The sequence below is a fragment of the Ambystoma mexicanum genome, chromosome 7p, assembly GCF_040938575.1.
Source record: "Ambystoma mexicanum isolate Mex_15411 chromosome 7p, UKY_AmexF1_1, whole genome shotgun sequence".
In the NCBI taxonomy this organism is placed as follows: Eukaryota; Metazoa; Chordata; class Amphibia; order Caudata; family Ambystomatidae; genus Ambystoma; species Ambystoma mexicanum.
The window spans coordinates 30,666,759-30,689,495 of NC_090939.1; the positions used below are offsets into that span (position 1 = coordinate 30,666,759).

Below are 22,737 nucleotides of genomic sequence, written 5' to 3' on the forward strand. Positions count from 1 at the left end.
GATGCTTGTGTCCTCGTCAACGGTGTGGGTGGGTAATGGGAGGAGGTAGGCAGGACAGGGCCACGCTAGACACCTGATGCCTGTGTACTAGCCAGAGGTGTGGGTGGGTAGTGGGAGGAGGTAGGCAGGACAGGGCCATGCGAGAAACCTGATGCCTGTGTGCTCGTCATCGACGAGGGTGGGTAGTGGGAGGAGGTAGGCAGGACAGTGCCACGTGAGACACCTGATGCCTGTGTGCTCGACAGTGGCGCGGGTGGGTAGTGGGAGGAGGTAGACAGGACAGGGCCACGTGAGACACCTGATGCCTCTGTGCTCGCCAGAGGTGTAGGTGGGTAGTGGGAGGAGGTAGGCAGGACAGCGCCATGCGAGACACCTGATGCCTGTATGCTAGCCAGAGTTGTGGGTGGGTAGTGGGAGTAGGTAGGTAGGACAGGGCCACGCGAGACACCTGATACCTGTGTACTAGCCAGAGGTGTGGGTTGGTAGTGGGAGGAGGTAGGCAGGACAGGGCCACGCGAGAAACCTGATGCCTGTGTGCTCGTCATCGACAAGGGTGGTTAGTGGGAGGAGGTTGGCAGGACAGGGCCATACGAGACACCTGATGCCTGTATGCTAGCCAGAGCTGTGGGTGGGTACTAGTGGCAGCAGGTAGGCAGGACAGGGCCATGCGAGACACCTGATGCCGGTGTGCTCGCCAGAGACGTGGGTGGGTAGTGGGAGTAGGTAGGCAGGACAGGGCCACGCGAGACACCTGATGCCTGTGTGCTCGTCAGCGGTGTGGGTGGGTAGTGGGAGGAGGTAGGCAGGACAGGACCATGCTAGACACCTTATGCCTGTGTGCTCGTCAGCAGTGTGGGTGGGAGGAGGTAGGCAGGACAGGGCCACACGAGACACCTGATGCCTGTGTGCTCGTCAGCAGTGTGGGTGGGTAGTGGGAGGAGGTAGGCAGGACAGGGCCACGCGAGACTCCTGATGCCTGTGTGCTCATCAGTGGCGTGGGTAGGTAGTGGGAGGAGGGACGCAGGACAGAGCCACGTGAGACACCTGATGCCTGTGTGCTAGCCAGATTTGTGGGTGGGCAGTGGGAGGAGGTAGGCAGGACAGGGTCACACAAGACACCTGATGCCTGTGTGCTCATCAGCAGTGTGGGTGGGCAGTGGGAGCAGGTAGGCAGTACAGGGCCATGCGAGACACCTGATGCCTGTGTGCTCGCCAGAGGCGTGGGTGGGTAGTGGGAGGAGGTGGGCAGGACAGGGCCACGTGAGACACCTGATGCCTGTGTGCTCGCCAGAGGCGTGGGTGGGTAGTGGGAGCAGGTAGGCAGGACAGGGCCATGCAAGACACCTGATGCCTGTATGCTAGCCAGAGCTGTGGGTGGGTACTAGTGGCAGCAGGTAGGCAGGACAGGGCCATGCGAGACACCTGATGCCGGTGTGCTCGCCAGAGAGGTGGGTGGGTAGTGGGAGAAGGTAGGCAGGACAGGACCATGCTAGACACCATATGCCTGTGTGCTCGTCAGCAGTGTGGGTGGGAGGAGGTAGGCAGGACAGGGCCACGCGAGACACCTGATGCATGTGTGCTCGTCAACGGTGTGGGTGGGTAGTTGGAGGAGGAAGGCAGGACAGGGTCACACGAGACACCTGATGCCTGTGTGCTCGTCAGCAGTGTGGGTGGGTAGTGGGAGGAGGTAGGCAGGACAGGGCCACATGAGACTCCTGATGCCTGTGTGCTCATCAGCAGTGTGGGTGGGTAGTGGGAGGAGGTAGGCAGGACAGGGCCACGCGAGACACCTGATGCCTGTGTGATCGTCAGCAGTGTGGGTGGGTAGTGGGAGGAGGTAGGCAGGACAGGGCCACATGAGACTCCTGATGCCTGTGTGCTCATCAGCAGTGTGGGTGGGTAGTGGGAGGAGGTAGGCAGGACAGGGCCACGCGAGACACCTGATGCCTGTGTGCTTGCCAGAGGCGTGGGTGGGTAGTGAGAGGAGGTAGGCAGGACAGGGCCATGCGAGACACCTGACTGATGCCTGTGTGCTCTTCAGCAGTGTGGGTGGGAGGAGGTAGGCAGGACATGGCCACGCAAGACACGTGATGCCTGTCTGCTAGCCAGAGGTGTGGGTGGGCAGTGGGATGAGGTAGGCAGGACAGGGTCACACGAGACACCTGATGCCTGTGTGCTCATCAGCAGTGTGGGTGGGCAGTGGGAGCAGGTAGGCAGTACAGGGCCATGCGAGACATCTGATGCCTGTGTGCTCGCCAAAGGTGTGGGTGGGTAGTGGAAGGAGTAGGCAGGACAGGGCCATGCAAGACTCCTGATGCCTCTGTGCTCGCCAGAGGTATGCGTGGGTAGTGGGAGGAGGTAGGCAGGACAGCGCCATGCGAGACACCTGATGCCTGTATGCTCGTCAGCGGCGTGGATGGTTCATGGGAGGAGGTAGGCAGGACAGGGCCATGCGAGACACCTGATACCTGTGTGCTCGTCAGCGCCGTGGGTGGGTAGTGGGAGGAGGTAGGCAGGACAGGGCCACGCGAGACACCTGATGCCTGTGTGGTCGCCAGAGGTGTGGGTGGGTAATGGGAGGAGGTAGGGAGGACAGGGCCAGGCGAGACACCTGATGCTTGTATGCTAGCCAGAGGTATGGGTGAGTAGTGGGAGGTAGGTAGGACAGGGCCACGCGAGACTCCTGATGCCTGTGTGCACGCCAGAGGTGTGGAACGGCAGTGGGAGCAGATAGGCAGGACAGGGCCACGTATGCTCGCCAGAGGCGTCGGTGGGCAGTGGGAGCAGATAGGCAGGACAGTGCCACGCATGACTCCTGATGCCTGTGTGCTCGTCAGAGGCGCGGGTGGGCAGTGGGAGCAGGTAGGCAAGACAGGGCCACGCAACACACATGATGCCTGTGTGCTTGCCAGAGGCGTGGGTGGGTAATGGGAGGAGGTAGGCAGGACAGGGCCACGCGAGACTCCTGATGCCTGTGTGCTAGCCAGAGGTGTGGGTGGGCAGTGGGAGGAAGTAGGCAGGACAGGGTCACACTAGACACCTGATGCCTGTGTGCTCGTCAGCAGTGTGGGTGGGCAGTGGGAGCACGTAGGCAGGACAGGGCCATGTGGGACACTTGATGCCTGTGTGCTCGCCATAGGCGTGGGTGGGTAGTGGGAGCAGGTAGCCACGACAGGGCCACGCAAGACACCTGATGCCTGTGTGCTCCCCAGAGGCGTGGGTGGGTAGTGGGAGGAGGTAGTTAGGACAGGGCCACGCGAGACACCTGATGCCTGTATGCTAGCCAGAGTTGTGGGTGGGTAGTGGGAGTAGGTAGGCAGGACAGGGCCACGCGAGACACCTGATGCCTGTGTGCTAGCCAGAGGTGTGGGTGGGTAGTGGGAGGAGGTAGGCAGGACAGGGCTACGCGAGAAACGTGATGCCTGTGTGCTCGTCATCGATGAGGGTGGGTACTAGGAGGAGGTAGGCAGGACAGTGCCACGTGAGACACCTGATGCCTGTGTGTTCGACAGCGGCATGGGTGGGTAGTGGGAGGAGGTAGGCAGGACAGGGCCACGTGAGACACCTGATGCCTCTGTGCTCGCCAGAGGTATGCGTGGGTAGTGGGAGGAGGTAGGCAGGACAGCGCCATGCGAGACACCTGATGCCTGTATGCTCGTCAGCGGCGTGGATGGTTCATGGGAGGAGGTAGGCAGGATAGGGCCATGCGAGACACCTGATGCCTGTGTGCTCGCCAGAGGCGTGGGTGGGTAGTGGGAGGAGGCAGGCAGAACAGGGCCACGCAAGACACCTGATGCCTGTGTGCTCGTCAGCGGTGTTGGTCGGTAGTGGGAGGAGGTAGGCAGGACAGGGCCACGCGAGACACCTGATGCCTGTGTGGTCGCCAGAGGAGTGGGTGGGTAATGGGAGGAGGTAGGGAGGACAGGGCCAGGCGAGACACCTGATGCTTGTATGCTAGCCAGAGGTATGGGTGAGTAGTGGGAGGTAGGTAGGACAGGGCCACGCAAGACTCCTGATGCCTGTGGCACGCCAGAGTTGTGGATGGGCAGTGGGAGCAGATAGGCAGGACAGGGCCACGTGTGACTCCTGATGCCTGTATGCTCGCCAGAGGCGTGGGTGGGCAGTGGGAGCAGACAGGCAGGACAGTGCCATGCGTGACTCCTGATGCCTGTGTGCTCGTCAGAGGCGCGGGTGGGCAGTGGGAGCAGGTAGGCAAGACAGGGCCACGCAACACACATAATGCCTGTGTGCTTGCCAGAGGCGTGGGTGGGTAATAGGAGGAGGTAGGCAGGACAGGGCCACGCGAGACTCCTGATGCCTGTGTGCTAGCCAGAGGTGTGGGTGGGCAGTGGGAGGAGGTAGGCAGGACAGGGTCACACGAGACACCTGATGCCTGTGTGCTCGTCAGCAGTGTGGGTGGGCAGTGGGAGCAGGTAGGCAGGACAGGGCCATGTGGGACACTTGATGCCTGTGTGCTCGCCATAGGCATGGGTGGGTAGTGGGAGCAGGTAGCCATGACAGGGCCACGCAAGACACCTGATGCCTGTGTGCTCCCCAGAGGCGTGGGTGGGTAGTGGGAGGACGTAGGCACGACAGGGCCACGCGAGACACCTGATGCATGTGTGCTCGTCAGCGGTGTGGGTGGGTAATCGGAGGAGGTAGTTAGGACAGGGCCACGCGAGACACCTGATGCCTGTATGCTAGCCAGAGTTGTGGGTGGGTAGTGGGAGTAGGTAGGCAGGACAGGGCCACGCGAGACACCTGATGCCTGTGTGCTAGCCAGAGGTGTGGGTGGGTAGTGGGAGGAGGTAGGCAGGACAGGGCTACGCGAGAAACCTGATGCCTGTGTGCTCGTCATCGATGAGGGTGGGTACTGGGAGGAGGTAGGCAGGACAGTGCCACGTGAGACACCTGATGCCTGTGTGTTCGACAGCGGCATGGGTGGGTAGTGGGAGGAGGTAGGCAGTACAGGGCCACGTGAGACACCTGATGCCTCTGTGCTCGCCAGAGGTATGCGTGGGTAGTGGGTGGAGGTAGGCAGGACAGCGCCATGCGAGACACCTGATGCCTGTATGCTAGCCAGAGTTGTGGGTGGGTAGTAGGAGTAGGTAGGCAGGACAGGGCCACGCGAGACACCTGATGCCTGTGTGCTAGCCAGAGGTGCGGGTGGGTAGTGGGAGGAGGTAGGCAGGACAGGGCTACGCGAGAAACCTGATGCCTGTGTGCTCGTCAGCGGCGTGGATGGTTCATGGGAGGAGGTAGGCAGGACAGGGCCATGCGAGACACCGGATGCCTGTGTGCTCGTCAGCACCGTGGGTGGGTAGTGGGAGGAGGTAGGCAGGACAGGGCCACGCGAGACACCAGATGCCTGTGTGGTCGCCAGAGGTGTGGATGGGCAGTGGGAGCAGATAGGCAGGACAGGGCCACGTGTGACTCCTGATGCCTGTATGCTCGCCAGAGGCATGGGTGGGCAGTGGGAGCAGGTAGGCAAGATAGGGCCACGCAACACACCTGATGCCTGTGTGCTTGCCAGAGGTGTGGGTGGGTAGTTGGAGGAGGTAGGCAGGACAGGGCCATGCAAGACACCTGACTGATGCCTGTGTGCTCTTCAGCAGTGTGGGTGGGTACTGGGAGGAGGTAGGCAGGACAGGGCCACGCGAGACACCTAATGCCTGTGTGCTAGCTAGAGGTGTGGGTGGGCAGTGGGAGGAGGTAGGCAGGACAGGGTCACACGAGACACCTGATGCCTGTGTGCTCATCAGCAGTGTGGGTGGGCAGTGGGAGCAGGTAGGCAGTACAGGGCCATGCGAGACACCTGATGCCTGTGTGCTCGCCAGAGGTGTGGGTGGGTACTTGGAGCAGGTAGGCAGGACAGGGTCACGCAAGACACCTGATGCCTGTGTGCTCGCCAGAGGTGTGGGTGGGTAATTGGAGGAGGTAGGCAGGACAGGGCCACGCGAGACACCTGATGCTTGTATGTTAGCCAGAGGTGTGGGTGAGTAGTGGGAGCAGATAGGCAGGACAGGGCCACACGAGACACCTGATGCCTGTGTGCTCGTCAGCGACGAGGGTGGGTAGTGGGAGGAGGTAGGCAGGACAGTGCCACGTGAGACACCTGATGCCTGTGTGCTCGACAGCGGCGTGGGTGGGTAGTGGGAGGAGGTAGGCAGGACAGGGCCACGTGAGACACTTGATGGCTCTGTGCTTGCCAGAGGTGTGGGTGGGTAGTGGGAGGAGGTAGGCAGGACAGCGCCATACGAGACACCTGATGCCTGCGTGCTCGTCAGCGGTGTTGGTCGGTAGTGGGAGGAGGTAGGCAGGACAGGACCATGCGAGACACCTGTTGCCTGTGTACTCGTCAGCAGTGTGGGTGGGAGGAGGTAGGCAGGACAGGGCCACACGAGACACCTGATGCCTGTCTGCCCGTCAGCAGTGTGGGTGGGTAGTGGGAGGAGATACGCAGGACAGGGCCAGGCGAGACACCTGATGCCTGTGTGCTCGCAAGAGGCGTGGGTGGGTAGTGGGAGCAGGTAGGCAGGACACAGCCATGCGAGACACCTGATGCCTGTGTGCTCACCAGAGGCGTGGGTGGGCAGTGGGAGGAGGTAGGCAGGACAGGGCCATGCGAGACACCTGATGCCTGTGTGCTCGGCAGAGGTGTGGGTGGGCAGTGGGAGGAGGTTGGCAGGACAGGGCCACGTGAGACACCTGATGCCTGTGTGCTCGCCAGAGGCATGGGTTGGGAGGAGGTAGGCAGGACAGGGCCATGCGAGACACCTGATCCCTGTGTGCTCGCCAGAGGCATGAGTGGGTAGTGGGAGGTGTTAGGCAGGATAGGGCCACGCGAGACTCCTGATGCCTGTGTGCTCGCCAGTGACGTGGGTGGGTAGTGGGAGGAGGTAGGCAGGACAGGGCCACACGAGACACCTGATGCTTGTGTGCTAGCCAGAGGTGTGGGTGGGCAGTGGGAGGAGGTAGGCAGGACAGGGTCACACGAGACACCTGATGCCTGTGTGCTAGTCATCAGTGTGGGTGGGCAGTGGGAGCAGGTAGGCAGGACAGGGCCATGTGAGACACTTGATGCCTGTGTGATAGCCATAGGCGTGGGTGGGTAGTGGGAGCAGGTAGCCACGACAGGGCCACGCAAGACACCTGTTGCCTGTGTGCTCCCCAGAGGCGTGTGTGGGTAGTGGGAGGACGTAGGCAGGACAGGGCCACGCGAGACACCTGTTGCTTGTGTGCTCGTCAGCGGTGTGGGTGGGTAATCGGAGGAGGTAGTTAGGACAGGGCCACGCGAGACACCTGATGCCTGTATGCTAGCCATAGTTGTGGGTGGGTAGTGGGAGTAGGTAGGCAGGACAGGGCCACGCGAGACACCTGATGCCTGTGTGCTAGCCAGAGGTGTGGGTGGGTAGCGGGAGGAAGTAGGCAGGACCGGGCCACGCGAGAAACCTGATGCCTGTGTGCTCGTCATCGATGAGGGTGGGTACTGGGAGGAGGTAGGCAGGACAGTGCCACGTGAGACACCTGATGCCTGTGTGTTCGACAGCGGCATGGGTGGGTAGTGGGAGGAGGTAGGCAGGACAGGGCCACGTGAGACACCTGATGCCTGTGTGCTCGTCAGCACCGTGGATGAGTAGTGGGAGGTAGGTAGGACAGGGCCACGCAAGACTCCTGATGCCTGTGTGCACGCCAGAGGTGTGGATGGGCAGTGGGAGCAGATAGGCAGGACAGGGCCACTTGTGACTCCTGATGCCTGTATGCTCGCCAGAGGCGTGGGTGGGCAGTGGGAGCAGATAGGCAGGACAGTGCCATGCGTGACTCCTGATGCCTGTGTGCTCGTCAGAGGCGCGGGTGGGCAGTGGGAGCAGGTAGGCAAGACAGGGCCACGCAACACACATAATGCCTGGGTGCTTGCCAGAGGTGTGGGTGGGTAATGGGAGGAGGTAGGCAGGACAGGGCCACGCGAGACTCCTGATGCCTGTGTGCTAGCCAGAGGTGTGGGTGGGCAGTGGGAGGAGGTAGGCAGGACAGGGTCACACGAGACACCTGATGCCTGTGTTCTCATCAGCAGTGTGGGTGGGCAGTGGGAGCAGGTAGGCAGGACAGGGCCATGTGGGACACTTGATGCCTGTGTGCTCGCCATAGGCATGGGTGGGTAGTGGGAGCAGGTAGCCACGACAGGGCCACGCAAGACACCTGATGCCTGTGTGCTCCCCAGACGCGTGGGTGGGTAGTGGGAGGACGTAGGCACGACAGGGCCACGCGAGACACCTGATGCTTGTGTGCTCGTCAGCGGTGTGGGTGGGTAATCGGAGGAGGTAGTTAGGACAGGGCCACGCGAGACACCTGATGCCTGTATGCTAGCCAGAGTTGTGGGTGGGTAGTGGGAGTAGGTAGGCAGGACAGGGCCACGCGAGACACCTGATGCCTGTGTGCTAGCCAGAGGTGCGGGTGGGTAGTGGGAGGACGTAGGCAGGACAGGGCTACGCGAGAAACCTGATGCCTGTGTGCTCGTCAGCGGCGTGGATGGTTCATGGGAGGAGGTAGGCAGGACAGGGCCATGCGAGACACCTGATGCCTGTGTGCTCGTCAGCACCGTGGGTGGGTAGTGGGAGGAGGTAGGCAGGACAGGGCCACGCGAGACACCTGATGCCTGTGTGGTCGCCAGAGGTGTGGATGGGCAGTGGGAGCAGATAGGCAGGACAGGGCCACGTGTGACTCCTGATGCCTGTATGCTCGCCAGAGGCATGGGTGGGCAGTGGGAGCAGGTAGGCAAGATAGGGCCACGCAACACACCTGATGCCTGTGTGCTTGCCAAAGGCGTTGGTGGGTAATGGGAGGAGGTTGGCAGGACAGGGTCACATGAGACACCTGATGCCTGTGTGCTCCTCAGCAGGGTGGGTGGGCAGTGGGAGCAAGTAGGCAGGACAGGGCCATGCGAGACACCTGATGCCTGTGTGCTCGCACGAGGCGTGGGTGAGTAGTGGGAGGAGGTAGGCAGGACAGGGCCACGTGAGACACCCGATGCCTGGGTGCTCGCCAGAGGCGTGGTGGGTAGTGGGAGCAGGTAGGCAGGACAGGGCCATGCGAGACACCTGATGCCTGTGTGCTCGCCAGAGGCGTGGGTGGGTAGTGGGAGGAGGTAGGCAGGACAGGGCCACGCAAGACACCTGATGCCTGTGTGCTCATCAGCAGTGTGGGTGGGTAGTGGGAGGAGGTAGGCAGGACAGAGCCATGCGAGACACGTGATGCCTGTGTGCTCGTGAGCAGTGTAGGTGGAAGGAGGTATGCAGGATAGGGCCACGTGAGACACCTGATGCCTGTGTGCTCGTCAGCGGTGTGGGTGGGTAGTGGGAGGAGATAGGCAGGACAGGGCCACGCGAGACAACTGATGCCTGTGTGCTCACAAGAGGCATGGGTGGGTAGTGGGAGAAGGAAGGCAAGACAGGGCCACGCAAGACACCTGATGCCTGTGTGCTCATCAGCAGTGTGGGTGGGTAGTGGGATGAGGTAGGCAGGACAGGGCCACGTGAGACACCTGATGCCTGTGTGCTCGTCAGCAGTGTGGGTGGATAGTGGGAGGAGGTAGGCAGGACAGGGCCACGCGAGACACCTGATGCCTGTGTGCTCGCCAGAGGCGTGGGTGGGTAGTAGGAGGAGGTAGGCAGGACAGGGCCATGCAAGAAAATGTGACTGATGCCTGTGTGCTCGTCAGCAGTGTGGTTGGGTAGTGGGAGGAGGTAGGCAGGACAGGGCCACGCAAGACCCCTGATGCCTGTGTGCTCACCAGAGGCGTGGGTGGGTAGTGGGAGGAGGTAGGCAGGACAGGGCAACACGAGACACCTGATGCCTGTGTGCTCGTCAGTGCCGTGGGTGGGTAGTGGGAGGAGGTAGGCAGGACAGGGCCACGCAAGACACCTGATGCCTGTGTGCTCATCAGCAGTGTGGGTGGGTAGTGGGATGAGGTAGGCAGGACAGGGCCACGTGAGACACCTGATGCCTGTGTGCTCGTCAGCAGTGTGGGTGGATAGTGGGAGGAGGTAGGCAGGACAGGGCCACGCGAGACACCTGATGCCTGTGTGCTCGCCAGAGGCGTGGGTGGGTAGTAGGAGGAGGTAGGCAGGACAGGGCCATGCAAGAAAATCTGACTGATGCCTGTGTGCTCATCAGCAGTGTGGTTGGGTAGTGGGAGGAGGTAGGCAGGACAGGGCCACGCAAGACCCCTGATGCCTGTGTGCTCACCAGAGGCGTGGGTGGGTAGTGGGAGGAGGTAGGCAGGACAGGGCAACACGAGACACCTGATGCCTGTCTGCCCGTCAGCAGTGTGGGTGGGTAGTGGGAGGAGATACGCAGGACAGGGCCAGGCGATACACCTGATGCCTGTGTGCTCGCCAGAGGCGTGGGTGGGTAGTGGGAGCAGGTAGGCAGGACACAGCCATGCGAGACACCTGATGCCTGTGTGCTCACCAGAGGCGTGGGTGGGCAGTGGGAGGAGGTAGGCAGGACAGGGCCATGCGAGACACCTGATGCCTGTGTGCTCGGCAGAGGTGTGGGTGGGCAGTGGGAGGAGGTTGGCAGGACAGGGCCACGTGAGACACCTGATGCCTGTGTGCTCGCCAGAGGCATGGGTTGGGAGGAGGTAGGCAGGACAGGGCCATGCGAGACACCTGATCCCTGTGTGCTCGCCAGAGGCATGAGTGGGTAGTGGGAGGTGTTAGGCAGGATAGGGCCACGCGAGACTCCTGATGCCTGTGTGCTCGCCAGTGACGTGGGTGGGTAGTGGGAGGAGGTAGGCAGGACAGGGCCACGCGAGACACCTGATGCCTGTGTGCTAGCCAGAGGTGTGGGTGGGCAGTGGGAGCAGGTAGGCAGGACAGGGCCATGTGAGACACTTGATGCCTGTGTGATAGCCATAGGCGTGGGTGGGTAGTGGGAGCAGGTAGCCACGACAGGGCCACGCAAGACACCTGTTGCCTGTGTGCTCCCCAGAGGCGTGTGTGGGTAGTGGGAGGACGTAGGCAGGACAGGGCCACGCGAGACACCTGTTGCTTGTGTGCTCGTCAGCGGTGTGGGTGGGTAATCGGAGGAGGTAGTTAGGACAGGGCCACGCGAGACACCTGATGCCTGTATGCTAGCCATAGTTGTGGGTGGGTAGTGGGAGTAGGTAGGCAGGACAGGGCCACGCGAGACACCTGATGCCTGTGTGCTAGCCAGAGGTGTGGGTGGGTAGCGGGAGGAAGTAGGCAGGACCGGGCCACGCGAGAAACCTGATGCCTGTGTGCTCGTCATCGATGAGGGTGGGTACTGGGAGGAGGTAGGCAGGACAGTGCCACGTGAGACACCTGATGCCTGTGTGTTCGACAGCGGCATGGGTGGGTAGTGGGAGGAGGTAGGCAGGACAGGGCCACGTGAGACTCCTGATGCCTCTGTGCTCGCCAGAGGTATGCGTGGGTAGTGGGAGGAGGTAGGCAGGACAGCGCCATGCGAGACACCTGATGCCTGTATGCTCGTCAGCGGCGTGGATGGTTCATGGGAGGAGGTAGACAGGACAGGGCCATGCGAGACACCTGATACCTGTGTGCTCGTCAGTGCCGTGGGTGGGTAGTGGGAGGAGGTAGGCAGGACAGGGCCACGCAAGACACCTGATGCCTGTGTGGTCGCCAGAGGTGTGGGTGGGTAATGGGAGGAGGTAGGGAGGACAGGGCCAGGCGAGACACCTGATGCTTGTATGCTAGCCAGAGGTATGGGCGAGTAGTGGGAGGTAGGTAGGACAGGGCCACGCGAGACTCCTGATGCCTGTGTGCACGCCAGAGGCGTGGGTGGGCAGTGGGAGCAGATAGGCAGGACAGTGCCACGTGTGACTCCTGATGCCTGTGTGCTCGTCAGAGGCGCGGGTGGGCAGTGGGAGCAGGTAGGCAAGACAGGGCCACGCAACACACATGATGCCTGTGTGCTTGCCAGAGGCGTGGGTGGGTAATGGGAGGAGGTAGGCAGGAAAGGGCCACGCGAGACACCTGATGCCTGTGTGCTAGCTAGAGGTGTGGGTGGGTAGCGGGAGGAGGTAGGCAGGACAGGGCCACGCGAGAAACCTGATGCCTGTGTGCTCGTCATCGATGAGGGTGGGTACTGGGAGGGGGTAGGCAGGACAGTGCCACGCGAGACTCCTGATGCCTGTGTGCTAGCCAGAGGTGTGGGTGGGCAGTGGGAGGAAGTAGGCAGGACAGGGTCACACGAGACACCTGATGCCTGTGTGCTCGTCAGCAGTGTGGGTGGGCAGTGGGAGCACGTAGGCAGGACAGGGCCATGTGGGACACTTGATGCCTGTGTGCTCGCCATAGGCGTGGGTGGGTAGTGGGAGCAGGTAGCCACGACATGGCCACGCAAGACACCTGATGCCTGTGTGCTCCCCAGAGGCGTGGGTGGGTAGTGGGAGGACGTAGGCACGACAGGGCCACGCGAGACACCTGATGCTTGTGTGCTCGTCAGCGGTGTGGGTGGGTAATCGGAGGAGGTAGTTAGGACAGGGCCACGTGAGACACCTGATGCCTGTGTGTTCGACAGCGGCATGGGTGGGTAGTGGGAGGAGGTAGGCAGGACAGGGCCACGTGAGACACCTGATGCCTGTATGCTAGCCAAAGGTGTGGGTGGGTAGTGGGAGGAGGTAGGCAGGACAGGGCTACGCGAGAAACGTAATGCCTGTGTGCTCGTCATCGATGAGGGTGGGTACTGGGAGGAGGTAGGCAGGACAGTGCCACGTGAGACACCTGATGCCTGTGTGTTCGACAGCGGCATGGGTGGGTAGTGGGAGGAGGTAGGCAGGACAGGGCCACGTGAGACACCTGATGCCTGTGTGCTCGTCAGCACCGTGGATGAGTAGTGGGAGGTAGGTAGGACAGGGCCACGCAAGACTCCTGATGCCTGTGTGCACGCCAGAGGTGTGGATGGGCAGTGGGAGCAGATAGGCAGGACAGGGCCACTTGTGACTCCTGATGCCTGTATGCTCGCCAGTGGCGTGGGTGGGCAGTGGGAGCAGATAGGCAGGACAGTGCCATGCGTGACTCCTGATGCCTGTGTGCTCGTCAGAGGCGCGGGTGGGCAGTGGGAGCAGGTAGGCAAGACAGGGCCACGCAACACACATAATGCCTGGGTGCTTGCCAGAGGTGTGGGTGGGTAATGGGAGGAGGTAGGCAGGACAGGGCCACGCGAGACTCCTGATGCCTGTGTGCTAGCCAGAGGTGTGGGTGGGCAGTGGGAGGAGGTAGGCAGGACAGGGTCACACGAGACACCTGATGCCTGTGTTCTCATCAGCAGTGTGGGTGGGAAGTGGGAGCAGGTAGGCAGGACAGGGCCATGTGGGACACTTGATGCCTGTGTGCTCGCCATAGGCATGGGTGGGTAGTGGGAGCAGGTAGCCACGACAGGGCCACGCAAGACACCTGATGCCTGTGTGCTCCCCAGACGCGTGGGTGGGTAGTGGGAGGACGTAGGCACGACAGGGCCACGCGAGACACCTGATGCTTGTGTGCTCGTCAGCGGTGTGGGTGGGTAATCGGAGGAGGTAGTTAGGACAGGGCCACGCGAGACACCTGATGCCTGTATGCTAGCCAGAGTTGTGGGTGGGTAGTGGGAGTAGGTAGGCAGGACAGGGCCACGCGAGACACCTGATGCCTGTGTGCTAGCCAGAGGTGCGGGTGGGTAGTGGGAGGACGTAGGCAGGACAGGGCTACGCGAGAAACCTGATGCCTGTGTGCTCGTCAGCGGCGTGGATGGTTCATGGGAGGAGGTAGGCAGGACAGGGCCATGCGAGACACCTGATGCCTGTGTGCTCGTCAGCACCGTGGGTGGGTAGTGGGAGGAGGTAGGCAGGACAGGGCCACGCGAGACACCTGATGCCTGTGTGGTCGCCAGAGGTGTGGATGGGCAGTGGGAGCAGATAGGCAGGACAGGGCCACGTGTGACTCCTGATGCCTGTATGCTCGCCAGAGGCATGGGTGGGCAGTGGGAGCAGGTAGGCAAGATAGGGCCACGCAACACACCTGATGCCTGTGTGCTTGCCAAAGGCGTTGGTGGGTAATGGGAGGAGGTAGGCAGGACAGGGTCACATGAGACACCTGATGCCTGTGTGCTCCTCAGCAGGGTGGGTGGGCAGTGGGAGCAAGTAGGCAGGACAGGGCCATGCGAGACACCTGATGCCTGTGTGCTCGCAAGAGGCGTGGGTGAGTAGTGGGAGGAGGTAGGCAGGACAGGGCCACGTGAGACACCCGATGCCTGGGTGCTCGCCAGAGGCGTGGTGGGTAGTGGGAGCAGGTAGGCAGGACAGGGCCATGCGAGACACCTGATGCCTGTGTGCTCGCCAGAGGCGTGGGTGGGTAGTGGGAGGAGGTAGGCAGGACAGGGCCACGCAAGACACCTGATGCCTGTGTGCTCATCAGCAGTGTGGGTGGGTAGTGGGAGGAGGTAGGCAGGACAGAGCCATGCGAGACACGTGATGCCTGTGTGCTCGTGAGCAGTGTAGGTGGAAGGAGGTATGCAGGATAGGGCCACGTGAGACATCTGATGCCTGTGTGCTCGTCAGCGGTGTGGGTGGGTAGTGGGAGGATTTAGGCAGGACAGGGCCACGCGAGACAACTGATGCCTGTGTGCTCACAAGAGGCATGGGTGGGTAGTGGGAGAAGGAAGGCAAGACAGGGCCACGCAAGACACCTGATGCCTGTGTGCTCATCAGCAGTGTGGGTGGGTAGTGGGATGAGGTAGGCAGGACAGGGCCACGTGAGACACCTGATGCCTGTGTGCTCGTCAGCAGTGTGGGTGGATAGTGGGAGGAGGTAGGCAGGACAGGGCCACGCGAGACACCTGATGCCTGTGTGCTCGCCAGAGGCGTGGGTGGGTAGTAGGAGGAGGTAGGCAGGACAGGGCCATGCAAGAAAATGTGACTGATGCCTGTGTGCTCGTCAGCAGTGTGGTTGGGTAGTGGGAGGAGGTAGGCAGGACAGGGCCACGCAAGACCCCTGATGCCTGTGTGCTCACCAGAGGCGTGGGTGGGTAGTGGGAGGAGGTAGGCAGGACAGGGCAACACGAGACACCTGATGCCTGTGTGGGTGCGATTTCTCGCCGTCACCAAAACCAGTACAAAAGGGACCCTATAAAAACTCAAACAGAAAAGAGTTGAGTAAACATTGCTTTATTAACACACAAGCATTCGCGAATGGGCCACAAGTTCAACCGTCTCGCAAAGCAAGTCGTCAAAGTGCCGCCCTTTGCCCTGCACATCGTGGTCCTTTTATACCCATCTGTTTTACATTGTCATACATTGCTGCACATAGATTATGTCCACCACAAGGCGGTTCCTCCCAGTCATGACTTTGCATCAACGGTCAACAGTTCAACATCTGCTATTGTGGTTTCCTGTTATCTGTTATTCGCTCTCTCTCGTGCCCTTCTGTGTCCTTATCTCTGTGCACGAGGCTGTGCTTACTCATTCCTTCCCCACCCGTAATCTGCAGATAGTTTTAGCAGGCTCAACATGCTTCGACATACAGTGACCAAACACAATTCTTCTGTTAAAAACAAGTTCTTGCCAGGTCAGCAGGTCTTAAACGCCGCTGTATAAAGAGAATGCCTCTTCTTTTAACAAAAGGTACATTCTTTTAACACATATGGTGACTAGTACAAACTCCAAGTGTGAGCACAACATTACATATGTATGCGTACCTTCAATCCACCCTTTGCTCACACTTGAGCATCAATCTAAACAGTCCTAGCATAAGCAGATGGCAGGAAAGCAACATCATCACATACTGTATGTACCATAATCTTCTCCAGGCCTCCCATGTCAAAAAATTCCTGTTGTACATGGCTTTTACCCATTGGATTTAGGCGCGTTATGCTGGAAGAACACATGGAAACACAGCACGACACACATACCGGGAAGCATTGGATGCAGAGACAAATTCCTACAACTATTGCCGCTAGAACCAGTATAGGCGTAAGAAGTTGCCATCCAATTTCTTTCAGGAGCTTCATCCACCAGCTATCTCCTGACCCTTCCTCCTGGTGGATGCTATCCGCCACTTTATGCAGTTTGTTTACTCCATCCAGGATTCCTGTACTCCCTTCTGGTATGTAAACACAGCATTGGGATCCCACCAAAAAACAGACTCCGCCCCTTTCTGCAGTGAGTATGTCTAAGACATACCTATTTTGGAGAGCCACTAGCCGAATTGCTTTCATTTCATAAGTAATGTTTTCCATTAGGTCTGCAGATTCTTCGATTACGAACTCAAGGGCCCTGTTTAGCTTTTGGATTTCTTGACTGTTCATAAAGATGCCCGCTGGAGGAACCAGGACCCCCATCAGATCTATAAACGTTTCCCATCCTGTAGGTTGATACGTAGGAATTTTTGGGTTTACTGCTCGTTTATTTCTGCTGTGTATTTCTTTATGCAGAGTAGACGGGGCATATACCATCACAACCGACATTATTCTGGCTATGTAACATACCCCAACAAAATCTTTGGCTAACCACAAATAAGCCCTCTTGTTACAGACGTAGGCATGTCCTTCAATCTGTAACAATCCCTTCGTGTAGTTATTTAGATTCACCATGTGACTGCACCCCGAGATCATTCTTTGATTACCTCTTGCGCTCCTCTTAAAACATATATTCTTTGGCCTAAACTCTTGTGTGATGGTGATAGGGGGAGGAGGTTCTCTTACTATCTGTACCATAGCAGGTGCAAGCCCGATTCCCTCAGTTTTGATTTTATAGCGTATCTTTTCCTTTAGAAGGGTTTTGTTCTCCTCTAACATAACAAGCGGTATTCGGTATCATGTATTGCTGTGCTGACACTATTCTCATGCAAATTAATGTACACCCGGCATCCTCAGTAACTGGCGATGCGTACACTGGGATGCCTTCACTGCTATGTCGGGGCATGTGGGTGCAGATCCAGCAATCAGTTTTATTCACTACCCCATATGTTGTGTTTATTATCTTCACGTATTCATTTTTAGCATAGTCTTCCGGGTCGTGTTGGTCATAGGCATCTCGATTCCTGCTCTTGACCCAATCTGTTCTCCCTGTTTCATTTGACTCGGGCAACAGGTTCTTTAATTCATATCTAGATGGATGTTCCAGATACCAGAATATTATGGCAAATGCTATTAGTACTACTATCGTGCATACAGAAAACAAAATTTTGCCTCTTGTGGTACAAACTGGTATTTTCCTCTTACCTTCTGTGTTTGAGGAGCATACACTTATCCGTTCAGGGACTAAACCAGCATACACGGGTGTAGACATAGTTCAGTATATGGCTCAGTATACAGCGTATATCAGTTGCAACCTAGCGATATAGCAATATCCCCTATTTAAAGCACCAGTGTCCTTATTACTCTAATAGTGGTAGGTCTCACTGAAAACCTTCATCCGATCTGTCCCACGTCTCGTAGTGCCTGTCCCAGGAGGGGAACGCCGAAGGCCCTTCAGGCTACAAACCCGTCGTCTTCAGTAAGGCACAATTCTGCTAAAACCAACAAGAGAGTCCAAATGTTCATCTCCCTAATGATCAAAGTTCAAAACAGTGTCCTTACACGTTGCTTGGCACATACACGTCACGGGATCGGAGACGATGGGCACACCTACTAATGGCGTCTGGCAGTACTGTTGCAACCTGGGGTTGGTTGGTTCCCTTTTCTGGATTCACGTGGTACCAGTGCGATTTGCCATCAACTTTTACCGCAGTTTGTGTTGCGAGGAGAACCTGAAACGGGCCCCTCCATCTGGGTTGCAGTCCGCTGGTGCGATCGAAGGCTTTTATAACAACCCAGTCACCGGGCTGCACGTCGTGACCTTCTCCTATCAGAGGAGATGGAGCTACTGCGTTCACCTGTGCATTAATAGAAATCAGTCTATTAGTTAACCCAATACAATACTGTTGTAATGCAGGCCATGCCTGCTCAGACAATCTCTTAGGTGATATGGGGGTCCCAATACTTGGTGGGCGCCCCATAACAATTTCGAAAGGAGATAAACCATGTGTACGCTTAGGCATAGTACGCATACTCAATAATGCAATAGGCAATGCATCCGGCCATTTCAGTCCCGTTTCAGCACAAGCCTTTGCCAGTTTGTTCTTCCATACCTTATTTGTGCCCTCTATATCTCATCACCAAACAGTAGGAATGTTTATTTACAGGCTCCAGCTGTATAAAGTCCATATACACCACCTCAAAAGGGCAGGTGGGTAACTTACTGTGGCCCGCCGGGGCCGGTACACCTTTCCCCACATTATATAAAACACATATTTCACATTGTTTTGCCCATTGGCGACAATACATTCCCAATCTTTTGTTGTACCACACAGTACTTAAAACTTCTTCCATAGTTCTTGCGTTAACGTGGGTTGGACCATGAGCCACGCTCACTATCACAGGTAAGTATGCGTCAGGTAGTACCCAGGTGTTCGTTTTGGTATGTGCCCATAGCCCATCTACCGTCTCCTCATATTGATCATCCTTGTGCCAAGATAGTCTTTCTTCAATGGTTGCATCTGCTTGGATTTCCTTTACGCGCTCCTTCGTCCCTTCCATAGTCACATCCCTCCCCACTATGAGCTGTCGGGCTTCCCACCGAGTGTCCCTTGTGGCAGCTAGTTTAGCCATCTGGTCAGCCAAAGAATTTCCCTGCGTGACACAATCCAGTGTTTTTTTATGCGCTGAGCACTTCACTACGGCCACCATTTTGGGCAGCGTAAGGGCTTGCAATAATTCAGCAATCAATCGGGCATGTTTAATAGTATCACCTTGGGAGGTTAAAAACCCACGCTCTCCCCAGAGTTTACCAAAACTGGAAACCACCCCATGAGCGTAGGCTGAATCAGTATAAATTGTCACTTTCATACCGCTGCTTAACACTAATGCTCTCGTTAGCGCAATTAATTCTGCTGCCTGGGCCGATTTTTCACACACTTTCCCACTCTCAATCAACCGTTCCCCTGTAGTTACTGCATACCCTGCTGTTGTCTCCCCATTTGGCAGTTTGAAACAGGAACCATCACAGAATAATATACCCTCATTATCAACCAGCGGGGTGTCTTGCAGGTCTGCTCTACCCTTAGTGTGTTCTTCCATTTGAATCATACAATCATGCCTAATGTCATCAGGTGAGGTGGGCAAAGGAAGCAGTGTCGCTGGATTCAAAGTGTTACACCGTTCAATTTTTACATTACTGGCAAACAGGATCATCTCATACTGTGTGAGTCTAGCTGTAGTCAAATGCTGTGTATGCACTCTATTCAGAAGAACATCTACCGTATGTGGAACCTTTACTGTTACTTCACTCCCTAGGATGATACCTGCACTTTGTTTTAGGGCTGTCGCTGCTGCAGCTACTGCTCTCATGCATGGGGGTAGGCCTCGAGCTACTGAGTCCAGAGTGCTAGAAAAATATGCACATGGTCTCAGTTTACCCCCTTGTTCCTGTGTCAAGACTGACACAGCGCAACCTTCCTGTTCCCTCCTCCCATATAGCGCACCTCCTTGCACTGTACCTCTTCCTGTCCCTTGGCCCCCTATCATGTTGCTACTATAGCCCTGTGACGGGCCATTATAATTGTAGTTATACCTGCCTTGGGGCCCTTGATGCAACTGTTGCATCAACACTTTGGTTTTTAAATCCTTCTCTTGTCGTGCCTTTTGTTGTCCCTTCACTCTTTCCCCTCTTTCGTAATACCTAGCCATTTCGAGGAGATCCCGGGGGTTCCTAGTCATCCATGTACTTTCTGCCCTCCTAATGTTCTCCTGAATTGGCCCGTGGAGCCCCTCTACAAAGTTTGTGGCAAAGTACCGTTGGCCCGTTTCAGACCCTATCTCTAGCCCACTGTGCGCTTTGAATGCTGCTTCATAACGCAGAAAGTACTGTGCTACCTCCTCACTTGCACCCTGTATCACAGCGGACAGTTTCTCCACATTCACATCAAATGGGGGTAACACCTTTTCTAGAGCCCTCAGGACTGCCATGCCATGCCCCCTTAGGGGTTCAGGATATTCCTCATGCAGTTTTCTATTTTTGCTCGCATCCATTACATCTTTCCATTTTATTGTTTCATTGTCTTTGGCACGAAAGGGGGTCCATATTTCTTCTGGGACAATGGCTAACAATATGTTATCTACATCCTCTACGGTAAATAACCCTGGTCTGAATAACTTTCCCACTTCTTTGTAGAATCCTGCCGGGTCTATACGGGGGTCGGGGATGGACTTGGTGATATGCATTAATTCAATTCGGGATAAAGGGACATACACATAGGTGCGCATCATGTTACCAGTGGCTGCCTCTATGGTGGGTTGGCACTCTCTCATTGGCATTAATAGTGACTTTTCCATGTCTGTTTGTTCACTTACAAGGGCCTGCGCTGGTGGCGAAACAGAGGATTGATGACTAAGAGCTTTCTCTTTTATTTTTTTATAATCTTTTAATAGTTTCTCCACCTTAGCCATCCTCCATTCTTCCGCCCCTGAATCATCCACTCTTATATTAGATAGCAGTTTCTTATCCAATTCCGTCCTAATCCTATTCCACTGGGACACATACCTAGGCTCCTTTTCCTCTTCTATATCATCCACCCTAATAAGAAGATATTTAATTACGTTTACTTGTATAGGCCAGCCAAGGCCCTCCATCAGACTCACCAGGGTGGACATGGACTGCGAGTGTATGGATGCTATCATACGATTAGCTACGTTTTGGCCCGCCTGGTCTGCATCTTTGAGTTTAGCCTCTCTTTCCCTCACCTCTCTTTCCCATGCCCTCTTTTCCTTCTCCCATTCAACACCGCCCCTTATGACTTCCGCTATTATGTCGGACATACATCCCCATAACTGAACACTGGACGCAGTCACTGGTAGTAACGCGACAGCGTCCTGATATGCTGAGGGCAGATCCGCAGTACTCTGTCCTCTCAATTTACAGTTACCCTCATAAAAGGTATATAGTTTAGTGGCCACTGTCCTAAATTCCAAAGGTGTCAAACGCCCCAATTGGTCCCGTAGGCTGTCATTGAGGGGTGTGCCATACAGCCCGGTCATAAGGATTTGCAAGTCTCCATCTCTATCCTTTTCTACAGTAGTCGTTCTCCTATGGTCTATCAACCTATCTGGGTCTCCATACTTCATTGGGAATTCCACCCTTTCACCCTCACTGTCTGCCGGTGGAGCTGTAGCTCCTGGAAACAATAATTCAGTCGTTGTTTGTTCTGCTTCTAGCCCTATCACATCTTCATATCGAGGCACCGGCACGGCAGGACACATACCCCCACTGTTCTTAATCATCATATGTCTATCCAACTGATCTAGCCTCTCACCCTTCTCTTTTATCTCTAGATCATGTAATTTTTGATTTACCGTTCTCTTCTGCTCCTTTGCTTTTTGTTTATTCTGAGCATTGCGCCTGCGCATTGCTTCTACCCTCCATAGTCGTATAGCCTCAAACTGTGCGGGTCTGACCCGTCTTTTACTAATTCTATTTCTACTTTGGATATGTGGTCCACATCAAAGGACCCGGTGTCTGGCCATTTATGCTCAATCAAATCTTTTGTGTATTCGGACCATTCTTTTAAGAACAATGTTGAATTCAATCCATGTTTAATCAACATATCAAATGCAGGGGTTCCTTCAAGAGGGGCATAGTGTCTCTTGCCTATACCACTCTTGCTGGAAGCCGCTTGACCCATTTTGTTGGTATACCGCAATTGCCTAAAACACTCACCTTTCCCAAATATGCACCTATTGGTTAACAATAATAATACATCCTCCTGGCGTATCTAACATATCATATCATCATTTCAACATTACTTCTTCATAGACGGACTTACCACCGTCCTCTTCACAAACCCTGAATCATTATTTCCTTATTCCATCATGCATCCGTCCATACCACTTATCTTAAGGGTCCCGCCAGAGTGTTCCGGACCCGAAGGGCGACAGCCTGCTGTTCCACCGCCAACGGAGCCGGAAAAACAAGGATGACGCGTTGGTTGCAATCAAAGGTGCGGATTCAGTTGTTGGGGCCCCGTGATCAATTCCTTCTCCGGTTCCGCCGCGGCGTTCCTCACCCAGTGACGGACTGTCGCTCCTTCGCGTCCCACTTCTGACACCAAAATTGTGGGTGCGATTTCTCGCCGTCACCAAAACCAGTACAAAAGGGACCCTATAAAAACTCAAACAGAAAAGAGTTGAGTAAACATTGCTTTATTAACACACAAGCATTCGCGAATGGGCCACAAGTTCAACCGTCTCGCAAAGCAAGTCGTCAAAGTGCCGCCCTTTGCCCTGCACATCGTGGTCCTTTTATACCCATCTGTTTTACATTGTCATACATTGCTGCACATAGATTATGTCCACCACAAGGCGGTTCCTCCCAGTCATGACTTTGCATCAACGGTCAACAGTTCAACATCTGCTATTGTGGTTTCCTGTTATCTGTTATTCGCTCTCTCTCGTGCCCTTCTGTGTCCTTATCTCTGTGCACGAGGCTGTGCTTACTCATTCCTTCCCCACCCGTAATCTGCAGATAGTTTTAGCAGGCTCAACATGCTTCGACATACAGTGACCAAACACAATTCTTCTGTTAAAAACAAGTTCTTGCCAGGTCAGCAGGTCTTAAACGCCGCTGTATAAAGAGAATGCCTCTTCTTTTAACAAAAGGTACATTCTTTTAACACATATGGTGACTAG

General features: G+C 56.4%; 1 protein-coding gene across 5 annotated transcripts in view; it reads left to right on the forward strand.

Annotated features, from left to right (window-relative positions):
- The window catches only part of LOC138525644 (Fc receptor-like protein 5), an 800,717-nt gene that overhangs the window by 261,909 nt on the left and 516,071 nt on the right, over nt 1-22,737 (forward strand). The window lies entirely within an intron of this gene.